The 22,745-nt window shown below is 39.9% G+C and overlaps 1 protein-coding gene across 3 annotated transcripts in view; it reads right to left on the bottom strand.

Annotated features, from left to right (window-relative positions):
* The window catches only part of Cpne4 (copine 4), a 485,330-nt gene that overhangs the window by 341,934 nt on the left and 120,651 nt on the right, over nt 1-22,745 (bottom strand). The window lies entirely within an intron of this gene.

The following is a 22,745-nucleotide window of genomic DNA, read 5'->3' as shown; positions in this document are numbered from 1 at the left end:
ATCATAAAGGGGTCTTGGACTTTGTCAAAAGGCTTTTTCAACATCTAATGAAATGATCATGTGGCTTTTTCCTTTCTGTTTGTTTATGTGGAGAATTCCATTGATGGAGTTTCATATATTGGACCACCTCTGCTTCCCTGGGATGAAGCCTACTTGATCATGGTGGATAATGTTTTTAATATATTCTTGGATTTGGTCTGTGAGCACTTTGTTGAGTATCTTTGCATCAATGTTTATGAGAGAAATTGGTCTGAGATTCTCTTTATATGTTGGGTCTTTGTGTGGCTTAGGTATCAGGGTGACTGTGGACTCATAGAATGAGTTTGGCAGTGGCCTGTCTGTTTCTAGTTTGAAGAAATGGTTTGAGAAGTACTGATTGGTATTATCTCTTTGAAAGCCTAGTAGAATTCTGCACTAAAACCATCTGGCCCTGGACTTCTTTTGGTCGGGAGACTTTTAATGATTGATTCTATTTTCTTAGCATTATATGGGAAGTCTAGGGGAGTAATCCTAGATTAGATTTCTACTGGGGAGCATACAGAAACTGAAGTGGCCACCTCCTGTAGCCAGGAATAATTCCAGTGGAGGGAAGAGGACATCAACCTATCCATAAAACCCTTAACCCAAAATTTGCCCTGCCTACAAGATATTTCATTAGATGTTGAAAAAGCCTTTTGCAAAGTCCAAGACCCCTTTATGATAAAAATCTTGGAAAGGGCAGGGACACAAGGCCCATACCTAAACACAATAAAGGCAATATACAGCATGCCAATAGCCAACATCAAATAAAGATGGAATAGAGACTAGGGAAAGGCCAACCAATGACTGGCCAACATAAGTCCCATCCAATGGGAGAAAATCAACCCTGACACTATTAATGATACTCTGCTATGCCTGCAGACAAGAACCAGCATAACTGTCTCCTGAGATGCCTCATCCAGCAATAGATGGAAACAGATGCAGAGACCCATAGAGAAACATTAGGCAGTGCTTGAGGAGTCTTGTAGAAGAGTAGGGGATAGAATTGAGCAAGCTGGAGGGGCCAAGGATATCACAAAAAGGCCTACAGAGTCAACTAACATGGGTCCATGGGGGCTCACAGAGACTGAACCAGCAATCATAGAATATGCAAGGGCTGCACCAAGTCCCCCCACATTTGAAGCAGATGTGTAGCTTGGTCTCCATGTGGGTCCCCTGACAATTGGAACAGGGGTTGTCTCTGATTCTGTTGCCTGCCATTGATCCTCTTCCCCTACCTTGTTGGGCCTCAGTGGGAGAGGAGATAAATAGTCCTGCTGGAACTAGATGTCCCAGGGTGGGTGGTAACCAAAAGGGGCTTCATTGTCTTTGAGGAGAATGGTAGGGGTAATATGGAGAGGGATTTAAAAGGGCAGGACTGGGACAAAAGGAGGGAGGGGGCTGTGATTGGGATGTAATGTGAATAAAAATAAATAAATTATGAAAAACATAGAAAAAAAGAAAGAAAGAAAACGTGAGACTGTTTCCAAAACCACAAAAGACTGAATCTGGCTTAAGAACTGAGACAGGAATGGAGCCATCTATCCCACTGAGGCGCCCTCCTTGCTAGATCCCTGGCCAAAGAGTATACTCTTATGTTTTTAGGTCAAAGAATATGAAGAAGTGAGTAGATACACAGGACGAGTAAGTCTAGAAATCTAATTAAATTGTGCCACAAGAAATTTAGGTGGTGAAATTATGCTGTATTTGGACATGGTGTGAAAAATATAGATTTTAGCACTCTTGTCATCAAAACCAAAAAAAGCAGGGGATAACTGTAATATTGTAGATGTGTTAATTGCCTCACATTATAGTAACCTTCTTACACCTCTAAGTAGCCTATACAATCAGACTGTATTCTTTACATGTGCAGGATACATTTAGGTTTAAGGAGCTCCAAATAGGGATGAAAAGAGACTTGAGTATCTTCCAATGAGTTTGTGAGAATTTTCCCTTTATATGACCAGAAAGAGAGAGGAAGAACAGAGGAAAAAAATGGCGTTAAAGAAAAGATGAATGAGCCGGGCAGTGGTAGCTCACGCCTTTAATCCTAGCACTTGGGAGGCAGAGGCAGGCAGATTTCTGAGCTCAAGGCCAGCCTGGTCTACAGAGTGAGTTCCATGACAGCCAGGGCTATATAGAGAAACCCTGTCTCGAAAAAAACCGAGAGAGAGAGAGACAGAGAGAGAGACAGAGAGAGAGACAGACAGAGAGAGAGAGAGAGAGAGAGAGAGAGAGAGAGAGAGAGAGAGAATTACTCTGAGCATCATGACTAGTATTTTAATATACAAGAAAGAACCTGGGAATGAAAGGTCACGGAGACACAAAACTTGTTAGGATTAACTGTTCCCCCCTTTTTATGCTTTGCCACCATGCAGACTAAGGCTAAGTTACGTTAGAAATGTAGCAGCCCCACATCTGAGCTTCACTCTGCTCAAGAGAAAGGCAGCCCCTAATATCTAGGAAATGACTTGGTTCTCTCTACCTGGCCTAGTGAAGACTGGAGCTGGCCTGGTACACACAGCTGAGCTTCTATGTCCTCCTTTCAAAAATTTTTCATAAGACAAGGTCATTCTATGCCTACGATGGAGCAAGACAAACGTGAGACAATTTCATAATCATGCCTGTAGCAAAGACACAAACATTGTTCAAACCCCAAACACATCCACACGTCTCCCTATCTTGGACGAGATGCATAAAATCTATTTCTTTGCCTTCAGTCATGGTCGGTTCTCCACACTTGAATAATATTTATTAAAAGACATTAGAATTGCCCTGTCTTCTTGACAACAGTCCATCTAGAATAAAGCTTTCTCCCATGCAAACCCTCTTCCCAGTGCCTAATGTCAATGCTGTGAGTTCTTCTGAACTCTCTTACAAAGGATCTTTGACTACCCTACAGTGTATATCTCCTCTGTACCCACAAGCAACAAATCCAACTTATTCCACAATTGGTGTACATTTCTCAGTTGTTCACTAGAAGATATGGACAATTCTTTAAAAACTTGGTTCAGTCAAGGAGAAAATGGGTTGCCCCCAAAGCTAGAGTATATTCTCAAGTATTAGACTCTTTGGAAGAAGCACCAGAAAAAGATATTGCTCTAATTTTTGTCATGTTTCTGCCCCACCTCAGTTTAAAAATGGAATATCAGAGAAACTCCCAGAAGAAATGGTGATGTAAAAATTTATTATTTTTGATTTTTATTTCAAAACTTTTTTCCTTACAATATATATTGATCATATTTTTTCTCCTCTCCCAATTCTTCAAAGATGCTCTTTATCTCCTTACCTACCCAACTTCGTGTTCTTTTTTCTCGTCAAAACAAACAAAAAAGCAAGCAAACCCAGAAAGAGGAGACAATGGAAACAAAAATAATCAAATAAAATACCAATAATGTAAAAATTAAAAATAAAATAAATAAGCCAACCAAAATGAAAAAATAAACTCCACCCCAACCAAGAAGCTATTTGCACTTGATGCCTGCTGGGGAGGGGACAATAAGGTTTTGTTTTGTTTTTTTTCCAGTGGAGTGTCACTGGTGTATCAACCACATTCCATGGCAGGACCCATACCCAGGAGTAGTGGGCCAACAAAAATGAAATAAATTAGTTTATTGGATATGTTCTTTATTTATATTTCAAATGTTATCCCTTTTCCTGTTTTCTCCACCTCCCAGAAACCCCCATCCTATCCCCCTCCCTCTGCTACTATGAGGGTGTTCCTCCCACAGATACCTGACAAGAGCATCCTCTGCTACATATGCAGCTGAAGCCATGGGTCCCACCATGTATACTCTTTGGTTGGTGGCTTAGTCCCTGAGAGCTATGGGGAGTCTGGTTGGTTGATATTGCTGTTCTTCCTATGGGGTTGCAAACTCCTTCAGCTACTTCAGTCCTTTCTCTAACTTCTTAATTAGGAACCCTGCACTCAGTCCAATGGATGGCCGAGAGCATCCACCTCTGTATGTGTAAGGTTCTGGTAGAACCTCTCAGGAGACAGCTATATTAGGCTCCCTTCAGCAAGCATTTCTTGGCATCAACAATAGTGTTGGTTTTTGGTGACTGTATATGGAATGAATCCCCAGGTGAGACAATCTCTGGGTGGCCTTTCCTTTAGTCTCTGCTCTACACTTTGTCTCCATATTTGCTCCTGTGAGTATTTTGTTCCCCTTTCTAGGAAGGATCAAAGCACCCACAGTTTGGTGTTCCTTCTTCTTGAGCTTCATGTGGTCTGTGAATTGTATCTTGGATATTCCAAACTTTTGGGCTAATAACCACTTATCAGTGAGTGCATAGCATGTGAGTTCTTTTGTGATTGGGTTACCTCACTCATGATGATGTTTTCTAGTTCTATCCATTTGGATAAGAATTCATGAATTTATTGTTTTAGTACTCCATTGTGCAAATGTACCACATTTTCTATATCCATCCCTCTGTTGAAAGACATCTGGGTTCTTCTGAGCTTCTGGCTATTACAAAGCTGCTATGAACATAATGGAGCATGTGTCCTTATTACATGTTGGTGCATCTTCTGGGTATATGCCCAGGAGTGTTATTGCTGGATCTTCCTGTAGAACTATGTCCAACTTTCTGAGGAACTGCCAAACTTATTTCCAAAGTGGTTGTACCAGCTTGCAAAACCACCAGCAATGGAGGAGTGTACCTTTTTCTCCACATTCTCTTCAGCATCTGCTGTCACCTGAGAACTTCTGGGGGAATCACCATCCCTGACATCACACTGTATTACAGAGCAATAGTGATAAAAACTGTATGATATTGGCACAGAGACAGGTAGGAAAATCAATGGAATAGAATTGAAGACCCAGAAATGAACCCACACACCTATGGTCACTTGATATTTATCAAAGGAGCTAAAACCATCCAGTGGGGAAACAGCAGTTTTAACAAATGATGTTGGTTCAAATGGCAGTGAACATGTAGAAAAATGCAAACTGACCCATTTTTATCTCCTTGTACAAAGCTCAAGTCCAAGTGGATCAAGGACCTCCACATAAAACCAGATACACTGAGGAGAAAGTGAGGAAGAGCCTTGAACACATGGGCACAGGGGAAGGTTTCCTGGACAGGACACCAATGGCTTATGCTCTAATATCAAGAATCAACAAATGGCACCTCAAACTGTAAAGCTTCTGTAAGGCAAAGGACACTGTCAATAGGACAAAATGGCAACCAACAGATTGGGAAAAGATTTTTACCAATCCTACATCTGATAGAGGGCTAATATCCAATATATACAAAGAACTCAAGAAGTTAGACTCCAGAGAATCAAATAACCGTATTAAAAATGGGGTGCAGAGCTAAACAAAGAATTTTCAAATGAGGAATATTGAATGGACAAGAGGCACCTAAAGAAATATTTAACATCCTTAGTTGTCATCAGGGAAATGCAAAATAAAACAACCCTGAGATTCCACCTCACACCAGTCAGAATGGCTAAGATCAAAATCTCAGGAATGAATTAGTTTTAAGGAACAATTGCAATTTCCTTTCACTGCTCTTCACACAAGAAACAGCCATCTGAAAATGAAGTTCTGTAGTGTGGTGGGCCAAGTACTGTATGGAAGCAACGGATTTCCCCCACATCCTTACTCAGCGCCATGATTTCTACCAGTTCCTGTGCAAGCATTTCTCCAGAGAGCTGTCACAATATTTTTCTTTCCACCAAAGAATACCAGAGTGCTTTTTCTTCTCAAGTTCTTCTTGTGTTGTATAATGTGACAGGTTATTAAATCAATTTCTTTCCCTCGCTTTAAATAGCACATAGCATCAAGCACAGCAATGCTTCAGAATTAAAAATGACAACCTAGAAATGATTGGATTCACCATTTATCTTGAACACACACATAGACCCAACCCACACTGTTCATGTCAACTCATATTCATTATATATTACTAGTATATGAATTAGCTAGGTTTTAATTATAGCCCAATTTTACTACAACCCTATTCATACAATATCATATCATATCATATTGTATTATATTAATAGTTAACACATTTATTGACATAAATTAAATTTTAGAAAAGACAGAAATTATTTAGGATCACTTAAGTGAGCTCAAATCATGTCAAACCAAGTATGATCATTAATCTTGATTGTTAACCTGACTGAACTGAAAAATACCCCAATTAGGTGTGTCTGGAAGGGCATTTAGAGCCATGCAAATCTGAGGACCCTGACAGATCCATAATGTGATGGTACTGGGAAATGGTAAAAGAAAATGAGGCAAATGTGGAGAAGGAAGAAGATACCCTGGATGTATTCTTGGGGCTGCATCTCACCTGGCACCTCCCTGTACTTCCCCACTTTGTCTGCTCATGGTCTGCCATGAAGAAGTTCCTCTCTCATCAGGCCCTGCTACCAGGATGCTTCATGATGGAGTCTGAGACATGGAGTACAGAGATCCTGGACTATACCTTCAGAAGCCATGAGCAAAAGACAACAATTTCTACCATTTTGATGCTTTTGTTGGGGTCTGATCTCAATAATTAAAAGTTATTAAAAATGCCAAGAAAGTTGACACTTTGACTGGGGCAAGAGCATGCCTTTGCACTGGAAATATTTTATTTTATTATTTTATTTTTTTATTATTGGGTATTTATTTCATTTACATTTCCAATGCTATCCCAAAAGTCCCCCACACCCACTCCCCCACCCACCCACTCCCACTTTTTGGCCCTGGCATTCCCCTGTACTGAGGCATATAAAGTCTGCACGACCAATGGGCCTCTCTTTCCACTGATGGCCGACTAGGCCATCTTCTGCTACATATGCAGCTAGAGACATGAGCTCTGGGGGGGGGGGCGGGGGTACTGGTTAGTTCATATTGTTGTTCCACCTATAGGGTTGCAGATCACCCCAGCTCCCTGGGTACTTCCTCCAGCTCCTCCATTGGGGGCCCTATGATCCATCCAATAGCTGACTGTGAGAATCCACTTCTGTGTTTGCTAGACCCCGACATAGTCTCACAAGAGACAGCTATATCAGGGTCCTTTCAGCAAAATCTTGCTAGTGTATGCAATGGTGTCAGCATTTGGAAGCTGATTATGGGATGGATCCCTGGGTATGGCAGCCTCTAGATAGTTCATCCTTTCGTCTCAGCTTCAAACTCTGTCTCTGTAGCTCCTTCCATGGGTGCCTTGCTCCCAATTCCAAGAAGGGGCAAAGTATCCACACCTTGGTCTTTGTTCTTCTATCTTATATCTTGGGTATTCTAAGTTTCTGGGCTAATATCCACTTATCAGTGAGTACATATCATGTGAGTTCTTTTGTGATTGAGTTACCTCACTCAGGATGATGCTCTCCAGGTCCATCCATTTGCCTAGGAATTTCATAAATTCATTCTTTTTAATAGCTGAGTAGTACTCCATTATGTAAATGTACCACATTTTCTGTATCCATTCCTCTGTTGAGGGGCATCTGGGTTCTTTCCAGCTTCTGGCTATTATAAATAAGGCTGCTATGAACATAGTGGAGCATGTGTCCTTACCGGTTGGAACATCTTCTGGATATATGCCCAAGAGAGGTATTGCGGGATCCTCTGGTAGTACTATGTCCAATATTTTGAGGAACTGCCAGACTGATTTCCAGAGTGATTGTACAAGCTTGCAATCCCACCAACAATGGAGGAGTGTTCCTCTTTCTCCACATCCTAGCCAGCATCTGCTGTCACCTGAATTTTTTATCTTAGCCATTCTGACTGGTGTGAGGTGGAATCTTAAATTGCCCTCGTGAATCTAGTTTTTCTGATAGGCATATGCTGTTTTGACCACTTCAGACAGAACTTGGATTATTTTTAAAGTTAAAATATATATATATATATAGATAGATAGATAGATAGATAGATAGATATTTAACATGACTTCAAAGAAAGAATTATGTAATCTATCAAGCATTAATAATAATATCAATAATAATCATTAACTAAATGATATAGTCCATATTCCTATCTCCATTTATGAATGAGGAAATATAGGTTACTTATTTCTATAGGATCTCATAGACAGTAAACAATAGCTCTATAGCTGAAATATAGACCATCTCTGCCAGAGTCAGCTGTATATTCCCCAACATTAAAAACTACATTCTCTGCAGAGTTTTTTTTTTATGCAATTCCACTCCAGAAGTGACCTACTCGTCCCCTCAGTACGTGTCTCAACCAGTCAACCTTATCTGGAATCCCTATTAGCTCTTAAGTTTTTTTTTTTTTTTCATGTAACTCTTCAGTAGAAATTACAAGGATTACTTTTTTAAAAAAGTTCATTTTCAACTACTCTTGACTTCACCACAGTTCCTTCCTATCCATAGTATCACAACTCTCAGAAGGACAAATCCAGTGGCCTCCTGAGCTCTCTGCAATATCCACATTTGTCATTGTGCACTATCACAAGCGAAGTTATTTCATAGAGTATAAACCCCTTTTCTGTTCCGAGCCCTCTATTTGTGTTGTGGAACTATGTCCTGCAAGTTGAAGTATTTGGCTGAGGCCCAGGAAATAAATACAACTCACAAGTCCCATGAAGATTACAAGAAACTAGCAGGATTCACAAGGCTTCTGTCCAACATTATGCAAGTAGTAACAATTGCTGGGAGAAGAGACAGTCAACTAATTGAGCTGTCTGCAAGCAATATAGATACCTTCAGGGACATAGCCTTAGTGAGTTGCCATCCATTGTAGTGGTTTAGCCCCTCATAGGCTTATATGGTCAAATACTTGGTCCTCAATTTGTAGAACTGTTTGGGAAATGTTAGGAGGCATGGCCTCACTGAAGGTGTGTCACTAGGACTGGGCTGTGAGCTTTCAAAATCCCATGCTATTCCCAGTATCTCTTTCTATCTTTCTGCCACATATCTATGAAACAGAATGTTAGATCTCAGATACTGTTCTAGCCCCACATCTGCCTGCCTGTTGCCATGTTCTATGCCATGATGACCATGGGCTCCAACCCTCTGGAATTGAGAAGTCCAATATACATTGCCTTTTATAAGGTGCCTTGTCCCTTCATAGCAGTATAAAAGTAACAAAGACGTGTATCCTGGGGTGAACTTTTCAGTAATACAGCTGCCTGTGAGTCATCTAATCTGTAAGCAACCTCAAGAAACTCAGTGGTTCACTAAACAAGATTTGGACAGATTTTATTCCCCCTTTGGCCTGTCATATTGGTACCCTATCTGGGGGAAAAAGATATTTGTTCCCATCTCCCCAGGAGAGAGAAATCATACATATATGGCATACTGAATAAAACCCTCCAAGATTTCTTCCATTGTCTACAGGGCTTTGTATGATGATGGTTGTTTGGCAACTCCAAGATCATTTCCTGACATTTTCCTTATCACACTGTCCTCCAGGCACCTTGCCTCCTCATTGTTTGGGAATGATAAAGATGAGGATAATGAAAAAGATGAAGATGATGATGTTAAGAATGACTGATAGCAGATCCAGCCTATTCAGGAACTTTTAAGTACATAGCAGAGTAATGTTAACTTTAGACACCATGTTGCACAGTGGATCTATGATGTACCTATCAAACATAATCTTGGATCCATCCCTTACGAAGTCAGATAGCCTATGACAGGGCCTCTGTCTTTCCCTCTGTCAGAATACCATCCCAAGAATCTAGATGGCTGACTCCTTGCCCATCAGGCTTCTGTATGAATATTTCCTCCTCAGAGAAGTTCTCCCTGACTACAGTTTTAAAATCAGTCTCGATTCATTCTCTATCTACTTCCTTGCTTTAGTTTATCATCAGAGTGTTTGCCATTTTCTAACAATAGATTAGACAATTATTGCATATTTTCTATTTTCCAGGAAAAAAAAAGCTAATACCATGTTGCTCCCTGCTGTATCTCCAGTGCTGAGAAAAGTGTCTGGGCAGGAACTCAAAAAATGTTTGCCAAATTAAACAAACAAAAGTAAAGAATTATTAATGCACATTGCATTGATGGTAGGTGGAAGGACAAACTGCTTTATGCCATTGAGTTGTTGTATAGAATACATATTTAAATAGCAAAATGTAGTTTCAATTTTTTAAATTCTCAGCATGCCAGGGGTTATAGCACATGCCTTTATTCTCAGCACTCAGGAGTTAGAGGCAGGTGCATGCAGATATCTGACTTTGGGGTAAGCCTGGTCTACAAAGTGAGTTCCAGGACAAAAAGTGATACACAGAGACATCTTGTCTCCAAAAAAAAAAAAAAAAAAAAAAAGAAGAAGAAGAAGAAGAAGAAGAAAAAGGAAAAGGAAAAGAAAAAGAAAAAGAAAAAGAAAAAGAAAAAGAAAAAGAAAAAGAAAAAGAAAAAGAAAAAGAAAAAGAAAAAGAAAAAGAAAAAGAAAAAGAAAAAGAAAAAGAAAAAGCAACAACAGAAAAAAATTTCAACATAGTAGTTAACAAGAAAAGACTAATTATCAAAGAAGTGAGAAGTTTCAGCTTCGATTATGATGCTGTGGCCACATGAGTATGGTCCAGGAAGTAAACAGGACTTGACATCCTGATGCACCAGCAGAAAGGGGATCCTGGAGTGACTAGGGCTCCTGAATCTGAAATCAGAGGATTTAGAGAGAAGACTCCACTACAATGATCACACGCTCTTTGAGAAGACATCGTGGCATCTCAGAGTCTCAGCTTTCTTATCTGTGATGAGTAACTGAGGTTGTAGTAGTAGCCTTGAAGGATCAGTTTGAGGAATCAACGAGAACACAAGTGTGAAAGAGATACCCAGGAACAGGTTGTACATCTTCATTTTCCTCATCGCTAGTGTGGTAATATACGTGTACATGATCCTAAAAGTAGGAGAGCAACTGTAATTCAAATTTCCTTCCTATACTCCTTGAAACTATTCATTGTCTAAGCTGAATATTCAGGATAGAAAGTATTTCCTTTCACAAAGTCTATGCTGCCCATTCAAGGTTCCAAGAGAGCTCTCTAAAGAGGAATCAAGATCTTGAATATGATTAAATTCTTCATGCCCACATACTTCAAAGCAATTGTGTTTTGTATGATAATAAGATGAAATCTTCAGACAAATGATGTATCCAGGTATGGTCCTGGGCTTCACTGTGTGGGAAAAGTTAGCATTTCCCATTTAAAAGGGGGTCCATACCCTTGTCTTGAACTGTCATGAACGGAAGTCTACATATAAGTATTCTACCTATTAGTGTAAGCCTGTGGTGTGAAGACATCTGTAGATAATAGGAAACACTGGCTATTCAATTATGCCTAGGACTTCAAGTGCTCCCTGCTGCTCTTCTAGCCATTGTGGAACAGGAATGAACCATACCGGTAACTTGTGCCCTTTGTGACCTCCTCCTAAGGAAGCAATGAGTCAATTTAAGCTGCTTCAGATCTGGGTACTTGCTACACAATCCTAGTTACTAAAGGAAGCTGGAGGAGGTGAATCTTCAGTAGATAAAGGAGGCTAAAATAAATTCCTTACACGACAGCTTCCTTGCTCAGAAATTATTTTGAAAAGGCTAACGCTGAATAAAGTGGGGGAAAGACTGTCCAATTGTTCTTTGATACACAGTTCTGAGGTATGATCTTTCACCAAGAACTTGTATATGTATTCAAGAGGCAAAGATTTTTAACTAAGTCCTCAGATGAGAGAAAACTCTCAAAAAAAAAAAATCAAGTATTTGAAACTAGGATCCAAGATAGAAAGTTGAAGATTTCCAAGCTTCAGTCAAGATAAAATATTTAATTAGCCTATAAACTAACCCCTAAGAACATCTGGAGATTCCAGAAGGCAAGAAATTTTCTTGTCACTTGTAAGTGTGCCAGACAGTGGAGGACCATGTTGGCAAAAAAAAAAAAAAAGCAGAAATGGGAAGAGAGGTTATCAGCATGGCCTCTCTGAGATTCCGAGCTTACAGATTAGAGAACACAGACCAGCAGCGTGAACTCTCTCCATGCCTATTCATCTTCTTCAAAATACAGAGAGTGGAGGGGATAAGGAAAGTCAGATAAGTCCCAGCCAGGAAGCTGAAGCACACCAATCAGATGGTTATTCACATGGTGAACACATACAGACCTGTTAAATCTCCTCAGGGAATGCTCTCATACTTTGTCCAGACAATAGAACCAAGAACTCTTAGGCTCATCAGCAGACCAAAACCTCGCCTTTGGTATTAAATACATCTAGATGTGATCATTACATGATAAGTATTTTCCTATCTCTATATAGACATACATACATGCACACATATGTACATACATACATGAGCACCAACTGATCTGTAATATTAGTTTTCATGTGACATTAGTCTTCATGTATTATCTCCATCAGGCAAAGTAGTGTCTAGTATTTATCAAGTGCCCGGAGTGTGCCAGGTATTACATTAAGCTACTCTTCAGCACTATCCCTTTCCATCCTCAGAGTAAACCTTACTTTTACTATCACTGTGTAAATGATGCAAAATACAGGCCAAAGAAAATTGGTGAATTTGCATAAGCTCATATGGAGAACTGGAGTGATCAGACTCCAACCTCTGCATCCTCAGTCACGTCACTATCTTGCAAGGCAGGTATTCCATCTTCACAACCATTTAGTGAGAAGGTCACACGAGAAGCTCAGAGATGATGGAGGACTTCTCCAAGGTCACACAGTGAATCCGAGGCAGACACTTGCTTCATTTCATACTACCCCGAGATCAATCAAGGCTTCTAGAATTCCCTGAATTGTCTAGAAAGATAACTCAATTTGAGCTGAAGTCTGGTGGTCCATGACATAAAGAAAGATCACCTTGGAGTTTAAGTTTCTTCCTCTGGCATTCTTTCTGGAGTTCTCTAATGCTCTTTTAAAAATGGAACCATATCATCTCCCTTTAAACCACAATCTCATATAGAATGCCTTTACACTTAATAGTTTGATGTATTTTATTAATGTAATTTAGAATTCCTGTCATTTAACTATAATGCTCTAATGGCACACAATCTGAGAGTCAGTGGCTTCAAATGTAGTGATATTTAGGCATTTGAGTTGGTGAACTGATTGACAAAAAAAGGACCAACCATACACAATGGGGTAAGAACATCCCTGTCAACAAATGGTGTGGAGAAACTGGACATCTACAGCAGAAAAATGATACTGGGTCCTTATCTCATACACAAAAAAAGTCAACTCAACTCATAATGGAATAAGACCCAAAACTCTACGTTTCTAGAAGAAACTTAGAGGAAACACTTTGGCATTAACCTGAACAAGAATTTGTTTTGGCTTTAACACCAACTGCATAAACAACCAAAGCAAAACAAAACGAGTAGTATTGTAGCAAATGCTTTCATACTGCAGAGGAAACAGTTAGCAGAGTGGAAAGGAAACATATAGAATGGGAGAATAGATTTGCATACCACTTACCATGCAACAGATTAACGTCTAAAATATATTAGGGATTCCTAAACTTAGTGTCTAAACAAAATAACAACAGAAAACAAATAACCCAATTTTAAAAATGAATAATGTACATGAAATGGGAGGTCTTATAAGTTGATATAAAAATGGCCAAAGGACACATGAAAACATATTCAATATTAATAATCATGACAGAATTCAAATCAACACTAAAGTGAATATTGCATCACATCTGGAAGAGTAAAATTTAGTTTTAAAATGGATACCAAGGTGATGATAAAATTGGGGAGGGCTAGAGTCTTGGCATGCTATTGTTACAGATTAAAAAAAAATGCTACAGACACTGAACAAAAAAATATGGAGTTTAAACTCCTAAAGCTTAAGCCCTAAAAATAGAATTGGCAGATTATGGAGGAAACACACTCTGACCATCTTTCCCAAACATCCCAAAGATCTCTACATTCACATGTTTATTCTAGCCTATTCATGATACAAGATAAGGAAACATCTACATATCCTTTCATAGATGTATGGGTATAAAGTTTAGCATAAACATACAATAAAATATCACTCAGCTCTAAAAGGGAAGGCATCTTTACCACTTGTGGCTCAGATATCATGGACCCGGACAGCATTGAGCTAAATGAAGTAAGTCAGTAACAGAGCAAACACTGTGTGATTCCTCTTACATAAGGGCCTAATGTAGTCAAAGGTAGAGAGGAGGTCATTAGTATGCTTATTACTGGGGACACAGAGAGGATACAGTGACCTTTTGCTTATGTTGCATAAAATAACAGTTGTATGAAGCAAAGTAAGTTTCCGAGGTGAGCACCATCACAGTGCCTGTGGTTAGCAGTAAGTTATGGTGTTTATAAAAATTTTGTTAAGAAAATGAATCTCACGTTAAATGTCTTTACCATTATGAACAACAAACTAAACCAAAAGGCCATATAGAAGCATAAGGAGGGGATGAATACATGTCTTACCTGGATCATGCGGATATTAGCATGCATGCATATACAAGTCTAAACTTATCAAAGTATATACATTAGCTATATAATAATTTCATATAATAATTAAACCCTAATAAAGTTGGGTTTGAAAATATAAATTAAGTATGATTTATATATTTTGTCAAAATATATTTTAGAAAATATTCTATGCCTTAGTTGAGATAATGATTTCATGAGTGCATCCATTTGTCCAAATGTACCCAGCAGAGCATTGAAGACAGTTGTATTTTATATGTAAATTGTCTCACTAAATTTGATTTTTAAAAATGAGGTCTCAGAACTATTCTTTTGGAATCGGTCATCATGGATAATTATTCTGAGAATGAAAGAGCCATGTTCCAGAGAGTTCACTACTGCATGCACCATTCAACAAGAGGTTGATAAAAGTGTTCACAACCCACTTCTCTGGGACACACATGGACACATGTACCCCATTCTGTGTTGCTAGCAGGGATGCTTAAGCATAGGAGGATCGAAGCCTACATCTGGATAGAGTGGAATAAGGAAAGAAAAAAGAAAATGGGAAAGCCAAGGCAGGTTAGAAAAGAAGGTATTATGTGAGTGGGGAAGGGAAATGAGCCTTTCCCCCAGGAGTCTGGTTGAGGCCTCTCACCATCTGAGAACCAAGAATACAACTAACTGCTATGAAAGTTGCCAAGATTCACAATATTCTTTTCATATATAGTTTATGTGCAATAGCTATGAACGGGGCTTAAGCCTTGATATATATTATCTTATCCCTCTCACAAACAAGGTGACTAGCATGACTTACAGCAATGGTGCCCCAACTTCCTAAAACTTTGTGCTCTAGAGTTTGACTTGCTCTGCTGCAGTCCTGTCAGGTGCCCACCAAAAACCACCTTGTGGTCTCATTTAGGTTTCCTGACTAGCCTTGGATGTTAATAACTTCAAAAGGCACAGAATATGGCACATACACGTGGCTACTATAAAGACAACAAAGTATGATTTGTCTTTGAGGTGTTCACACCCATTCACGTAGGCATAGCCTACTCCTCTCCCAGAATTTCTTTTCTCTTTAGCCCATGTGTACCCTTTTTAGTAAATTCCTACAGTGGCTCATGCTGAAATTCTTGTCTGTGTTGAAGCCAGAAATGCTGGGTTTGCTTCAGTGGAAGTCTCTTAAAAAAAGGACTCCCCAGGCTGTGTCAGGGTCCAGTATATAGATGTGTCTCCATCCCTGCATCCTTGTAAAGAGCAGTAGAATATGGGTTGATTTTTGGTTATCACTCTGCTGTGCCCACTATACTTTAGGAATAAGAACAAGTCTAAATCAAGAACTGTTTGAGCTCTTTCCTGGGGTCTGTCTGAGCCTCTAGTCCTCTGTCTCTAAAGCAGAGTGAGTACTGATTGACAGTCACACATTTAGGGAGATGCACATGCTTTCCTCATGGTGCCCAAGGCACTCTGTTGTTAATTTTAATGACCACGATGATTTTACACAAGACTAGAGTGAAAAGCAAATTAAAAATGTAAGTAGAGACTGGGAATGTAAAGGGGTATATGCATATAATATTATTAATAATAATAACCTTATATCAGAGTTCATTGATGATGTGTTAAATGTAATAATCATAATTATTACTGTCACTCCTGGATAGTGCATAAAAGCCCAGGATTCACTGAAGCATATTTTCATAGGAAACTGATCCATGGGTGATTAATCCTGAGTTCCTCAGCATGTCCTACGAACCCAATAAACATATATTAAAATTAGGTGTCCAATGAACCCAACAATCATATATCAAAATTAAGTATATCAGTGGGATTAGCAGTGATTGAAGAGACATCTTCAAAGTCTGCAATGTAATTTGGGTTTCCCCATAATGACAAGTTCTCCTCATTCATGGGATCTGGGCCCAAGGCCACACAATCATCACCTTGGCTCAGCTCCATGGAAAACATCCAACACTGCCGTGGAGGAGAGCCTATGCTCCAGCAAACAGAGGGAAAGCCTTCAGGACACAAGTGTCTGCCTCTCAGGTCTCTGGGAAGCTTTCATTTATCACCCCGGTTAAGATGTCTTAGTTCCAGGAGCTAATGAACCCATTGACACTCACCAAAGACAAGAAGGAATTATTCCCACACCTCATCAGAAGCTGAAAGTTCCACAGTCTCATTAACTGTATACTTTCATCTTTGTGTGGCCAAAAGAGGGTACACAAGATATTATAATAATGGATGGGAATGAACCTCAAATTAAGAAAATTGTGTGTCTAAAACTGTTTGGAAAGAACATCCCAGTCATAAGCTTTGCCTTCCTTCAGTAAAGTACAAAGGCACTGTAAAAGACTTATGTGCAGATTATAGATATGCATGCTGGCAAAACATTCATACATATAAATTAAGAAAAACCCACAGAAATCAGAAGCAGTAGAAAGAAAGAAAGAAAGAGAGAGAGAGAGAGAGAGAGAGAGAGAGAGGAAGGAAGGAAGGAAGGAAGGAAGGAAGGAAGGAAGAAAGAAAGAAAGAAAGAAAGAAAGAAAGAAAGAAAGAAAGAAAGAAAGAAAGAGAGAGAGAGAGAGAGAGAGAGAAAGAAAGAAGAAAGATCAAATAGTAGTTTCATTTCTCATGCCCCACTTTAGGCTACTCCCCTCCTCAAAAGGAATGTTCATGACCCATGCTAGGTTGTTACACTTACAATGAATGAAACATTAGTTACACATAGGTCATCCCAAAGTTAACTCTTAGTTACGCTAGTCACTGTCTACATGCTCAATTGCCACTCATTGGACAGAACAGGTCTGCAATGGAAAGAACTCGGCTGGGCATGCCAGCAGACACATCCAAACCTCAGCCCACAGGCCAAATGCCTTCCCCGCTAGCTAGGCATATTGGCCTAGCATGTATTTAAACCACAGGACAATGCTAAAATGTCAAAAGACATGATAAGGCCTCCCTTTTTGTCGAACTTTAAAGCTCTTGCTGAAAGGTGGATTGCTTTGATTTTCTGAGTCTCACCCCAAAACTTATCAACAGTCTCTTCACTCACTGTTTAACATCTCAGATTCACCATGATGAAGACACTAAGAAAGTTAACATGGTGCTTGAAATACGTTTGGCCACTAGATTCATGTAATTCAATGCTTGGCTGCAGGGAGTGGCACTATTAGGAGGTGTGGCCTTTTTGGATTAGGTGTGGCCTTGTTGGAGGAGGAGTCACCATGGGAATGAGCTTTGCAGTCAGTCAGTGCTCAAGCATTGCCTAGCATAGAATCGGAGTTTCCTCCTGGCTGCCTTTGGATCAAGGTGTAGAATTCTTAACTCCCCCAACATTATGTCTGCTTGCATGCTACCATGCTGCCTGCCATGATAATAATGAAACAAACCTCTGAAAATGTAAGACAACCCCATTTAAGTGTTGTCTTTTATAAGAATTGCCTTGGTCATGGTGTTTCTTCACAGCAATGGAAACCCTAACTATTAGACACTTAAATAGTCTTTCAACCTTGGATAAAAGCTTTTTCTTCCAATTCTGTATTTCTGTATATAGGAATCTCTTTTGTCACCAAGATCTTCAATAGAAAAATCCACCCTTCAGTCCTTCTCCTCATTGAATGGTGCTTGCTGGCCTTAACTAAGCATATCACTCCTCACTTCTAGCATAGATACAAGGATGCGAAAGTCACTTTTGGAACTTGCATCAGAAAGTAGGTGGTGTCACTAAATAAGTGATCCCCACTTGCTAACAGTATATGATTCTCCAAGTGGGTGGTTGGAAAGGTCTATGTGTTGTCTACTTGCCTCTTTTGGTCTAAAATATATTCTGTGTTCTCTTTCTGCACCAGCTGACTTCCAGCAAAGTTTGCCCAATAGGGAGAACAGAAAGGAACAAAAGAGGAAAATTACTCGTCATCCCTATTAGATTTTAAGACAGCTTCTTCTGCCCTATGTGCTTCACCACTGTCTCTCCAGCTCCTGGTAGGTTGGTCCTTCCATGACCCTGATACCCGTGGATCCAGCTTCTTCTAGGTAATGCACCTGCTTGGTCTCCTGTTTGTTCCTCTTGACAGTGGGAGACTGGCAATTTTTAGTAACTGACTCTCTGTTTTGTCAATGTAATGAATATGCATTGGCCAAGCCATCTCTGAGTATTTGACAACTAGCTTTCAGGAAGTTTTATAAGTTTGTCTTAACAGAATCACTTCTCCAGCCACAAGCTAAGTACCAATTTACTGGTTCTCATCTCAAAGTTACTTCACAGCCTTTATTTAGTTTCAACTCCATTATCAATAGCCATACAAATGAATTCTTTCTGGCAGCTGCATGGCATGGGATCTGTTTTTCTAGTCATCTCAGTGGGAAGGAAGTTATGCCTGGTAAACCTACCCAACTACCTGTAACCAGAGAAGTGGGTAATAGAGCCTATTGAAGAATGTACTACCATTTCCCTAAATGAATGTGATTTGTCATGCTATTTTTACTTTCCTTATTCCCACAAATAAGTGTAGCTTTCATCCCTCATCAAAGACACTTCTCTTTGCAATATATGGAGACAGTTACAGAAATCCACAACTTATACAAACTATAAGTCACTGAAGGATGCCCAGCCCTAACTGATACTTCCACAACACAACCCATATACTTAGGACTCTAGGAGCAACCTGGAAGAGAGAGCAGAAAGATTGACAAAGCCAGAGGCTCAAGTTGCCTCCTGATAGAAAGTGAACCTTCAAAATGACAGGTATAATGTGCTCATACAATCTTGCCATGGACCAGCCCCAGTTGGCCTCCCTTAATCTGCGGAAGAAATTTTGGAGTTCCTGGTTACAGGTGGGCAAGGAGTTGGGGACAGACATGACACAAGGGAGTGCTGTGTGTGGATGTATTTTCTCAAAGCAAGCACCAGTCTTATAATACAGACCAAAAAAAGAAGGCTAGGCAAATACATTTGCCAAGGTATACTGGTTCTTAACACAAAACAGAGAAAATGCATACATAAAAAGATGACAGGAGTCAGGCTGTGTTTACAACTGAGAATAGGAACAACCCTTAATTAAGATCAGCTAAACACAGGAGCCAGATGAATGCTCTGATACAATGCTAGTCTAATGTTAAACCCACCACCAGGGGTCCTTTAGTAAATACCTGATTATGCTATTCCTCTGGGCCTAGTGAAAAACCTGCACCAGGGGAATTCTATTCTACTAACCCTTCCATGACTAATACTACAACCCACCTATTTCCTAGGTCATTGTGTATTCCTGTGTTTGGGTGTGACTTGGCTATTGTCCTAAGTAATTACTATATAGACTAGCCCTGAGCTTTTCTAGATCTATTCAAGTAAAATACTGTAAGAAAGCATGCAAGACCCTCTACAATATCGCAGGGACAAATCTGGGACATTCTAGCTATGGGAATGCCAAGGTTCCAGGAGGCTAAGTTTCCATGAAACTCAGGACTGCTTCCAGGCTTTCCAGGCCTGTCATGCCAGTCACTACTGGAATGGATATAGCACAATCTCAACAATATGGTTGTCTGAACTAGACCAGCATAACAGTAAGAGTTGACATGTCACCATAGAGAAGGGAAATGCCACAGTGTTCTACTTCTAGATGTAGAGATTCAGGTAGTCAATGACTGCTAAAAGAGGAAGGGTCAGGTTCCACCAGGGACAAGCTTGGTCATAGGTTATCCAATTCTGAGTAGCCAACTCTGGATACATGTACATGTGAGCAATGTTATATGGAGTTAGGAGGTTGTATATACACACACACACACACACATGCATGGGCACACACACATGTGCACACACACATACATGCATGTACAAGCATGTGTGTGTATATATAACAGTAGTAAAGAAGATGCTGTGAATTGAGGAGGGAGGTGGAGACATGGGAGGAGCAAGAGTGATGTAAATGCAGTGCCCATGTGTGAAGTTCTCAGAAAAATAAAACAAAATAAAGTGTCCTATTCTGTATCCCACCAGTTCTATTTTGACAGCATATCTTCTAGGAACCCCTCTAAAAATAATTGAAGAATTGTGTGCACCAAGATGTTCCGGCTGGTATTACTTAAATTAAGGCATTTTAAAAGGCAAGAAAGCAGACAGTGGCTTAAGTAAATCTATTTGATAGGATATTATGCAACTTGAAAATTACATTTTATCAAAATGGTAAAATGTGGGAAAAGCATATACTGCTAGGCAATAAAATCACAAAAGAACATTTTACATGAATAAGAATCCTGTTAAAATAGATCCTGGGAGATGGCTCAGAGGAAAGCGGATAACCTGCCTTCTAGAACCAGAGCCCACAGGGTGTAAGGTGAGGGGGAACTTCTGCACATTGTCTTCTGATCCCCCACCCCTCCACTCATGTGCTGTAACATGCATACACTCTCATCCTCAACACATGCCAAGTAAATACATATTAAAGATTAAATTGGAAAAAGAAATGTTTAAAATATGAATATCAGAATAGAGAAAACAAGGTGTTTTTGAAAACAACTTACTCTGTGCTAATTTTCAGAAAGTGATTTGTCCCTACTGTATGATCCCATTTAATTTTGTTTAGCTAAGATTTACTTTTTAAAGGTTCACCAACAAAGTCTATAAGACAGTTGCTTAGAAGGAGGAAAAATGTGCCATTACACATAAACCTTCAGTGATGAAGATTTCAGTGTACGTGAGACCTAATTTAGGATTCCAATCTTTCTGTCATTCCTTCTTCAAGGATGAGTTGCTTGCTCACTGGAGTGCCATCTGTACATGAGCAACTACCAACACTCCCTTTCAGAGAAGTGGTTGCTGCCTGAGCTTCAATTTTGCTGTCTGCTCAAACAGGCAGAACAATACTGAACAAGGCCATGCTCTTGCTGTTCTTTTTTCCCCTACTCTTCACAACCTGGAGTCAGTAGATCAGTTCACTCACAGTCTTTGATAAGTCACTGATAAAATATAACTCACATTGTTTCAAATTCACTCAAAACCATAAATATTGTATGATGCACATCTTGTATGGCCGCCATCTCTGCCCTTCCCCAAGTACCATCATGTCTATATGAGCATATACTAGCACAGCTTCTAGCCATGCCAGTTCAGGGGACATAAAGAACCTCCCTGCTTTTTCCTATGGCTGTTCTTCATGGGATCATTGATATCCTGGAATCTAACGGGTAAACAAATAAAAAGATCCATTCCTTCCCCAAAACAGATGAAATAAAAGACCAAGTCCTCTCTTGACAAATTGGAAATAGCCACTCTTTGAAGACTAATTCATAGCAATACCATTTCATTCATGCCATTGCCCAATGATCCATTGGGCTATAGAATTTTTTTGTAGCTTGTTTCCTTCCAACACCACTTAAAGCACTGTGAACATACAGGCTCATAGCTCATTCCATCTTCCTGCCACATCTACCATCCCAATGCATCTCTTCACTGTCAAACCATTCAAGGTTTATATATACACAGGCTTCTCTTTCATTAGTCCCCAGCCAACTCAGATTGAAGTTATACATCCAACACAGAATCCCAATGCCATGGGACTTAGAATGATTCCTTTAGACCAGTAGTTCTCAACCATCATAATGCTGAAACCATTTAAAACAATTCCTCAATGTTGAGGTGAGCCCCAATCATAAAATTATTTTCATTGCTACTTTATAACTGTAATGTTGCTACTGTTATGAATCATAATGTAAATAGCTGATATTCAGGATATCTGATGTGTGACTCCTGTGAAAGTGTTGCTCAACCCCCAAAGGGGCTTGTGACCCACGTGTTAAGAACCACTGCTCCAGGCTTGAGGACTGGGTTCTATTACTGTCAATGTGTCCCATGTTGCTCTCTCAGACACCTGGTCCTAAGAGCCACTCAGCTCCTTAAAACTTGTGCTGTCCCTCACAGTTCTTCAATGCGAGCAAGGTCAGCTCCTTTCCTGCCATTCTGTCAATAGCTTAATTAGAGGACTGGCCCCTAGTCTTTGACCAACATCTTAGGACTCAGCCCAACTCCCAGGTCCAGAGCTCGCCCTCAGGCTATGGAGCAAGGTCCAGAGATTCTATGGGACTGGCTTGCTTGTTACAGTTGCCCTTGACTTCTATCTCAATCTTGAAAAACCCTAGACCCTATACTAACTCCATCTGAGTAGTCAATTCTCTCTCAACTTCCCACAAATGTTCACTCAGAACAAGGGGCCTCCCTCCCATCATGCCCAGGAGCCTGGTTCTTAATAAATCTAACCTGAAGTCTGCCTTGGTTCTGTGGCGCCATCATTTGCAACATTTATCTTGTCATCCCAGCCCAGCCTGGGTTCTGGATGCAAGTCTGTCTCTGACTCAACATTTTGTCAACGATTGGGTATAAAATAGTATATTATAGT

Source organism: Mus caroli, unplaced genomic scaffold, assembly GCF_978045245.1.
Source record: "Mus caroli unplaced genomic scaffold, Mus_caroli_1 scaffold_11, whole genome shotgun sequence".
NCBI lineage: Eukaryota > Metazoa > Chordata > Mammalia > Rodentia > Muridae > Mus > Mus caroli.
This window is presented reverse-complemented; position numbering and strand designations above follow the sequence as displayed.